Source organism: Hibiscus syriacus, unplaced genomic scaffold (genome assembly GCF_006381635.1).
Source record: "Hibiscus syriacus cultivar Baekdansim isolate YM2019G1 unplaced genomic scaffold, ASM638163v2 tig00005974_pilon, whole genome shotgun sequence".
NCBI classification, from domain to species: Eukaryota; Viridiplantae; Streptophyta; class Magnoliopsida; order Malvales; family Malvaceae; genus Hibiscus; species Hibiscus syriacus.
In genome coordinates this window covers 1,361,291-1,371,390 of record NW_024062076.1, presented here as the reverse complement: position 1 = coordinate 1,371,390, position 10,100 = coordinate 1,361,291, and the positions used below count along the sequence as shown (strand labels likewise).

The following is a 10,100-nucleotide window of genomic DNA, read 5'->3' as shown; positions in this document are numbered from 1 at the left end:
ATATACCACTAAACTACTCAATTAGATGAAGTAATTGTTGGGTATAACTACAATCAAAACTGGCTCATAATTTACGCAAGTACAATCCAAAAAATTCTCTCGACCTTAACTTTAGTATTAAGTGAAATTATCATTCGTAATTAATTATAGGTTCTCAGCTTTACTCTCCAAAATTGCAGTATCCCCTTTTCAACAACTTCTGAAAGTTCTTAATTCGATTGGCTAATTTGAAATGCCAGTGCTTTTACTCGGCGATATACCGAAATTAAGCAGAATCTCAAAAAATATATATATTTTGCTAGAAAGAATAATGAGTAGCCGTGTTCACACAATTTTCACTTATTTTTTAATTTTTTTCAAAAAATTATAAAGGTAAACTACGTATGTACTCGTATAACTATTTTCACAGTTATATTTTGATCATTTAATTATTTTTTATAAAATCATATTTAGAGTTATTTTTTTATTTTATTTTAGTTCAGCAACAATTAAAAAATTAACCGGACGTGTCATATAAAGATAATATTATATTATCATTAAAAAATTTAAAAATTATAATGTCAGCAATTTTATTTATTAAACGATAAATAACTAAAATATAATTTTAAAATATGATGTAAAAAACAATTAAATAACTAAAATACAACTGTAAAAATAATTAGGAGAGTAAAGATGTAGTTGTGCCAAAATATAAGTGGGATGAACTGACAAAACACGCCTTTTATTTTTCATTAATTGTATAAAGTAAGTGCCACAGTGGCTTTAGCCTTTATGGAGTTAAAGGCTCATCCAACTACTCTATTCCGCGTCTCCGCTTTATGTTTTGCCAACTCGACAGCTGTCGATTGAACGTACAGCTACGTTTATGCTTTCTAGAACTATAGGTTTTCGAATTGACGAAAATGCCTAATTCAGCAATGGGAAATCTTTTTAATGCCCGATGCCCTTCCACGTCTTTATAAATTTATTACTCCATTGAGTAAATTCTATAATAAGAATACTTCTTTTCAAAAAAAATTATAATACTTATTTTCACTAACTGTTTGAGTAATTAATAAAATTAATTAAATCAAATTAAATAAAATAATTAATTAAAATTATATAAATACATATAAGTTAGATATCATTTTATTATTTATAACAATGTTAAAAAATAATAATTAATAAAAAATTATAAAAAATATAAATTATTAATTTACTTATACTCAATTATCTAAATAAAATCATATCGGTGAATTTGGATAAATTAAATTCGAGTTATTCTTGACTTGATTCGTTCTAGTTCGAGTTGGTTTCGATTATAGTTGAGACCTTTAGGGTGCGTTTGGTTCACGGAATGTAAGATTACCAGTGGGAATGTAAGATTACCAGTGGGAATGTAAGATTACCAGGGAATAGGATTACTGAGAATGTTACATTACTGTGTTTGGTTTGTTTGGCAGGAATATATGATTACAGTGTTTGGTTGAAGGAATATGAGATTACTGTAATGTATATTTTACTAAATTGTCATTGTGCTATATGTGTTAACAAGTGGAATTCTAACTATTTAAATTAAAATATTCATATAAAAAAGCATAAAAATATATTACTTTATTATTTTAAATTTATATACTTTTTAATAAAATTTATATATAATTTTTTATAAAATTTAAAAGATAAATGGGTAGAATAAAAGAGTAAATATATCATGTATTATTTTAATTATAAATAATATTATTTTTTACATTAATTATCTAAAAATATATTAAAATTTTACATTATGATTTAACTAAATAAGCATATGAAAATTTTAATAGATGAACAATTTTACTCGTAAAGATAACAAAAGTTAAATTTTATAATTTAAACATTTTTTAAAATCAAAACAAAACCTAAAATTTATATTTATTCATTCAATAATTTCAGCATTTTATTTTGAAGTTCTTGATTGAGGTTGTTATTATTATTCTCTCCTAGAGTGGTCTTCATTGTTGTTTAAAATTTGCTCTAGTTTGTGGTGTCGCAAAGTGGATTTGGAATTCTGGAAGATTGAAGTTTGATTAGAAAATCTAACTGTTGAGTCTTTTGTCCATGTTTGGAGCAGAGCATTAGCAACCATTCCTAATGTTAAAATCTCAAAGTGGACAAACCTATCTAATAGAAATTATCGTGAACGTAACTTTGGTAACCTTTTTCCTTTTTGCTTCTTTATATTACACATTTTGGTATTAAAACCATCATATATTAAATATATAAAAAATGAAATTTTAATATAAGAAATCTTAAAGTCAAAACATCTATCCTAAACTATTTGTATGTCAAACATTGGTGTTAAAATATGGAAACCAGCAAGTACATAATTTACAAAAGGCACTTGAGATATTTTTTTTATACATTCTATAGTAAAACCATGTTTTTGCTCATATTCAAAGAACAATAGAGGAAAAAATTAAAAATCTAAACCAATGGATCCATGAAGAATATAATACATATTTGCATGTAGAAAGTGTCGAAGTCATTATAGCCATCCTTATAACAAATAAGCATGTCAACAACCATGCCACACATTACAACTGTAAAAGAATCAATAAAGAGCCAGAAAGTTCTAGAAATCATAAGCTAGACAGAATAGGTCAAATTACTGACCAGTAGTAATGACTATAATGTAAAAGACTGAGCACGTCATCAAACATTGCTTACATATAATATTGTCAAAGGAAAATGTGAGTTCAGATTATTATAAAGTCAACTAGAAAAATATGCAACACAGAATGACTACCTAAAATGAAAAGCAATACATGCAGTGCGTATGTAACTCCTATATGGCATGCATCACCAGGTATAAAGCATTAAAATGATGACTGTCAAAGTCAAGATAGAGGGATACTGTGTCTTCAACTGGTAGAAAAGCTTAAAATCATCTAAGTCTGATTAAGTACAAACTGTATTTGAGAAGTTGTAGATGATAAAACAAACAGCATCCGAAAGTAAAATTCGATAAAAGTTGCGTTACCATGATAAATTTTGGAACCACAAGTCTCTGAAATGCTGATGAAAATATGTATAAACATTCATCATCACAATTGCAAGGCATAAGAAGAAAATCAACAACTGTACAAACCAGTTTAATAGGACAAAAACATGTGGTTATATAAGGGTTTTGATAGAGATGATAATTTGTCAAAAGATCAATGATATTAAAACTACTGGAAAAGTAGATAATTCACAAGAAAACCATTAATAAAGTGCCACATACTCTTTATAATGAGGGTCATCCCTATCCAAACGAGCAAGAGTTCCAGCCAATATGGAAACCTACAATTTTTTATTCAAACCATAAAAATAACAGTTAGTTATGGTTTTATGTTCTATAGAAGCATTACATCAAAGCCATGATTTTTCTCAAAAGCCAACTTAAGGACTCCTTTCACTTAAATGATTTTTTACAATCCTAGTAAATGGAATTAAACATAAAACTAAACATCAGTGCATAATGTTAACAAAATAAAAGTGTTAAACTAACAAAAGTATAGCAAAGACTAATAATATGATTCAATTACCTTCTCTCCACTATCATTACCAACAACCCTGATTTCTAAGCCAACACAAGCGGCCTCTGGGGCAAGTGGAATCTCCTCATAGTCTAAAAATTGAATTGCATCAGGATCGTAACAAAAGAAGCCAAAATCATGAACCTAATAAAAAATATAGTGTTTTTCTGTTAGCAGGATGGGCAAATAATAGTTGTTGTTGAAATAACACAGAAGAAAAAATTAACTTCTATGCAAGGCATATGAAGTAGCAGATGATCTAAATACAACAAAATCAAGTAATTTCAATCAATATAGCCTCACAAATCAAGCCTTCCATGGAAAACAACAAAAATTATACAGAAGCAGTACATTTCAGAAGTCACGTCAAGAAATCCTAGTGCATAAAAATGAACTAAATAATACCAAAACAAGATAAATGCTATGTAGCAGAGTTTACTCACCGAATCTCTATATATATGATGCACAATTATTTCTTCTCGATTTACAAACATTGCTTCGGCAACAACACACTACAAGAAAAATACCCTTTAATGACGCACATTGTGCGTCATCTATGGGTGCAGATGACACACAAATGCCTATCGTTGAAGCCACCGACATGAATTTTTTATGACGTACAATTGTGTGTCATAAATCTATGACGCGCATTTATGACGCGCATGTATGACTTACATTGCGCGTCATTGAAGCCCATGTCATAAATTAAGATGACACACATTTGTGCGTCATAAATTTATGACACGCATGTATGACTTACATTGTGCGTCATTGAAGCCCCCGTCATAAATTAAGATGACACACATTTGTGCGTCATAAATTTATGACACGCATGTATAACTTACATTGCGTGTCATTGAAGCCCCGTCATAAATCTGCTTGACATACATTTGCGTGTCATAAATTTATGACACGCATATATGACTTACATTGCGTGTCATTGAAGCACACATCATTTAAAAAGACGACAAATGTTCATGTGTCGTAATTGTATTTCAGAAATTATATATATATATATATATTGTAGATTGACAAATAATCAAACTAAATCACATTGAATGCCTCATAATACTAAATCTATATATCATATTATATATAAGCAATCCATTTGCATACAATATATTCACATTAAGTTATCAAAAATATTGTATTAATCATATGTCGATACAAAATATCAAGGCATAATAATGTTTGCCACATAAGATACTCATTCTTTGTGAATATCATCAATGTCATCATCCGTATATTCTTCTTTCCCATCGCCAACCTAAGTAAAAAATATGAAATAAGAATATAATTTATACTTATTTAAAGTGAAGTATATAATGAACTATTAAAGAGTACTAAAATTACCAATTTTATATATGCATTCTTTGAAGTATAATAACATTATGCAAAGTCATAAAATCAATAGCATTATAAAAAATTCCAACTTTGTTCACAACAATATTATCACAAATAATAACCACAAGAGAGTCCCTGTTACGTCTATAGTACTTGACAAAATCAAATTTTGGATTTTAAGTGCTAGTACGTGTCAAATGCTTTCACAACTCCACCGAACATTTCAAATTGTTCCTTTAGACATTGATTCATATATCGACAAATAATATCGATTGCCACATGCTTAAAACATGTAATTAGATTCAAGAATTCACTCATTACTTACAATAGAATCTATCAATATATAGAAGCAAATAACAAGAAGTTTACCATCAATGTAGCTACCAAGTCAAGGCCCTTCTCCTTTGCAAATGTCCAAGTAGAATCCTTAGCTATGGTTTTGGAGACTACATAACAGAGATGAATTAAAAAAATGACATTCAGAAATAATACCCTTTTATTATAAAAGAAACAGTTTGATATTCTAAAATATTAAGTTGTAGCATGAACAAATTGTATAGTGCACAAACAAGACAACAACTAGCCAGTTCATGCAACCAGCAAAAGAAGTTATAAAAAGTGTGATCAATATCATCAATATGATAAAAGTGCATGATGGTCACTAATTAGCTGCTAAAATAAGATACCAAGAAAAATATTGGAACACTACCAAGAAAGTGTTGAAGTCAGTCCATAATAAATAAGTTAATAGAAAGACCAATGTAAATTGACATTCATACCTTTATGTCCCGATGCAGAAAAAAATTTGAATGCAGATATTCAACTGCCAGAAGTAGCTGCGCAAACCACATGCAGCTTTTGTACGCTCGCCTCTCATAGGGGAACCACTTTCTTTTACTTGCCCTTCTTTCAAAGTAGTTACTACGCCTTTGATGGATTTGGGTTTCTTTGATTGAACATGAGAAGGTTTCATCCTTTCTTTTTCATCAACTTTACCAGAGAAACTAATGGGGCAAATATCTTCTTCCTTAGAACTAGAATTTGTGCCAGTGGCCTCATTATTGTTATTTGGAATCCTTGTGTCAGTGTTCCTGTGACTTGAAACCGAACTATCTTTATCACTACATGAGCTATTACTATTCTGAATCTCGACCATATTTTTCCTATTACCACGACCACTGGTAACATGCTTATCCAAGCAGCAGTTCTTCGAAAGGAAGCTAAATGATGGACAATACTTATCAACATATGGCTGCAAAAAGGGTGCTTCAAAAGCTCTGATGCCTAATCAAGGTGAAAACTCAAAATGTTACATTGAAGTCCTGCATGTGGAGAATCCTTGGAATTGAGCAAAAAGAAACTTACACTTGGTCGATGCTCTGGATTCTTTCTTAGCATGCCCATGATAACTGCCTTCCTGTTTGTGTAAAATTAAATAAATTAACAATCATGTAGCAAGGACTTGATTACTTGACAAAATATAGAGCACTAACCATGTTTAGTGTTACTGCCAAAATACAGATCACCAAGTCCCTTGGGAATTTAAATGAAACTTCACTATTTTTGCCTTATTAAGGGAGAAGAAATAAATTTTCACGGAACCAATTTAAAAATTCCTACATTTATAAGAAATAATCTGATCAAGAAATCTGCACATTGTTGAAACCTAATACATAAAAGAATAATTAAAGCAAATGAGGAAACAAGGGTAGAAAATCACAATATGAGCATGAAAAATCACAGAGAATACTTGGTTATCATGAGAACATGCAATAAGAGTGAGCTCTAAAGTTAATATTGAGACTTACAATGATAGAGAGTAGCAAGAAGGCAAAGGGCCCATAGAGGAACGATTTATCTTGCTTATCAACCCTGCCATGTCCTAGAACAAGAAGTTTAACAAAAATTAATGGAATTAAATTTGTATAATTTACACAGATAGTGGAGGCATACAAATGGTAATTTATAGAAAACCTCTAAAAGGACAAGACATCACACTAGATGAGGACAACATTAACTACTTTGAAAGCATTATTTCAAAGAGTGGAGTGCAGAATTCATGGAAACTGTTATGAACCTAGCAAAGGTTGCCACATATTATTCTCAATTCAGATAACCAAAAGATAGAAAGTTCCATTATATTTGGCAATAGAAAAAATTCCATAATGAGAAAAAAGGAAGGGAATAAAAAAAAAATTTTAAATTCCCTTTTAATAAAACATCAAATGAAATTCGTGCTATTTGTCAGAAAGAGAAACTGTGTAAACTCATTACTGAATACAAGAAGCAGATTCAACAAAAACATTTGTGAGAACTCTTACAAAAGCTTTAAAAGCAGGGCGACGAGCAGCCATCTCATACATACAACACCCTGTTCAACAAGAAGCAATTCAGCTGATATATATATACATGTATGTAAGTCAAACACTCGAGAAAAGACATACCCAGAGACCAGATATCAGACTTGAAACCATAAGGAATATCTGCAAGCAGTTCAGGACACATGTAATTGGGAGTTCCAACCACTTGAGACACGTAAAAAACCACTATTATCTAGCACTGGAACTAAAAATAATTAGCACATTCTAATATAAGAATAAATAAAAAAAATAGAACAATGATATCAAAAGGTAAATAAGTATTGTTCATTGTCAATATAAGGGATTGAGAATACCGGGTTTTAGACTAGTGGTTGTTCTCATACTCGTTGCATTGGAGGCTCATGGTGCAGGTTTCAACTCCCTCCTCCACACTTCCTTTGTCCAAAAGTGTTTATGAGAGCAAGGATTGACGAGTACAAAATTTAACCTAATAGATACATTTATATACGCTATTTCTTTGGATATTTATGATCGATACAACATGAGTGACAATTAATTTACAGCACTCCAGTATTTAATCCTTGCACAAATTCTGGGCCCTTTTATGATTAATTATTAATACAACTCTCCTATCACCAAATGTAACACACTTCGACTAACTACCCAGAAGTCGCATACATGCATATATTTTCAGTTCCTAAGTAATGATGCCATACTAAAATATACTAAGGTAACAACAAATGATTCTTTTTTGCTTAGTTCTTTCCTTAAAAATAATTAAGTGATTATTTATGTTAATCTACTTGGTATTGTTATAAATTTTACTCGACAATTAGTTACAGTTTGGTCTCGGTCAATAAAATTAAAATTAGCACCAAGTTTAACTGTAAGCTTGGCACATACTAGGCCTGTTCATTTTAACAAATCATATTATTTTTCCAGAAAATGTAACTATGCTAGATTGTGACAGCCAATCTGGGAGAGTGGAATATGTTATTAATTACCGAATGTGAGTAATATGCTACCATGCAAGAATTGTTGCAATAAAAGTAAAGGAAAATTGAGGCATCTGCCAACAGAACACAAAACTGCATTTCGAGCTTTGCAGCATAAGCTACTAAGCTTATTATACCAAACTGTAGGAAGATAAGGAAAAGAAATGCTAAAAGAATGACCCAAAACAATTATTTTCAATTTTAGATATGGTTGAAAAAAGACTAAAAGGAAAATGTATGTCAAACAATCATTTCATTACAATGTACATACCGAGGAAGCCAAATCATCTGCCTTTAGAGTTTTAGCAAGCCCAAAATCCCCTAAACCAATACAGACAAGAAAGAAATTTAGGATAACAATAGCAGAATAACCAATTAGGTAAGATATCTGACATAACTTAATAGGAAACATAGATAAAGAGAAAACATGTAAGAAAGCAAGAAGAAAAGGGAAAAGACAAACTCACCAAGGCGAACATCTTGATCTTTGGTAAGAAAAATATTGGAACACTACCAAGAAAGTGCTGAAGTCAGTCCATAATAAATAAGTTAATAGAAAGACCAATGTAAATTGACATTCGTACCTTTATGTCCCGATGCAGAACAAAATTTGAATGCATATATTCAACTGCCAGAAGTAGCTACGCGAACCACTTGCAGAGCTTCTACACAATGTTCACAACCAGCAGAATTAACTGTAAGTCGTAACCACCTCCTCTCTTCCACAATTAGGTGAGGACCATGGAAGTGGAAACCCCAACGGGAAACCTTTTACCGTGCCACACAATTCTAAGAAGAAACTAACTTGTAAAATCAATAGGAATAGAGAGATAAGATTACCTCCTCTGGGAAATAGATCCCATTTGATTTTTTCATCAATTCATCCCTGTTAAAAACCGTTAAATAGGAAAATAATAAAATACTACAAATTTTGCAGGATGTCTAAAAACAAAAAACTCCGAATCAAACTTCTACATACAAACGTGGAAACTCACATATCTCCACCTTCGTAGTATCCAGTAACAATGCAAACATAGAAACCCTACATTACAATTGCAAAACACAAAATCAACAGAAAAAAACGAAGCAGTCACGGACTCAACGAGCTACAAAGTGAAGCCAGATTTTGATTCGATAATCCTAGCAAAAAAACAGTAGTATGGTATCTTACTTTCTCAACCCAGGCTTCCTTAAATTGAACAACGTAAGGGTGCTGGATTCGCGAAATAAGTAACATCTACATACCACAAAAATGAAACTAGATCGTAAATTGGAATATTAAACTCGCTATTCCTTTAAGGCGAAAACAGATTAATTTGTTTAGATGAAAGTAACAACTAACTTCTTGATGCACAGAACTCCTACAGTGCTCTGTTTACCACGCCAATCTGATCTTCTTCAAAACATACATATTTTTTTAAGAAAATAGTCAAAAAATCAAATTACACATTAATTAAAATCAGAAATTGAAAAAAATAAAAAAAGTACATGTTCTTTTCAATTTTATGATAAACGAGAATGGCAGCGCCAAAAGCTCCACGACCAATCCGTTCCAGATCTCGTAATAATCCATTCTCGACTCCATTGCTATTAACTCTTTACTGGATATCCTTTTCTTTTTTTCTTTCTTTTTCTTCAGAAAATCAAAACAAAAGGAGCAGCGAAGAATTGTTTTGAAAAATCGTTTTCGTTTTTAGACGTTTTGTTTTTTCTCAGAATTGGGAGTAGAAAAGGGGGAAAATTACCTGAGTAGAGTTACGGGAAGCGAAAGGTGAGAGAGGCTGCAATCTTCAGAGATCTCAAATTCACAGGAATATAACATAATAATTCCTAAGACCAGAAACCCAAATTGAATGGTGGAATAGAGAACGAGGAATACCTGTGGAAGAAGCGGCGTGAACTGATAA

The 10,100-nt window shown here is 31.0% G+C and overlaps 1 pseudogene; it reads right to left on the bottom strand.

The window, feature by feature from the left end:
- Nucleotides 1-5,213: 5,213 nt before the first annotated feature.
- On the bottom strand, nucleotides 5,214-9,864 carry LOC120200405 (annotated as a pseudogene).
- Nucleotides 9,865-10,100: the final 236 nt, after the last annotated feature.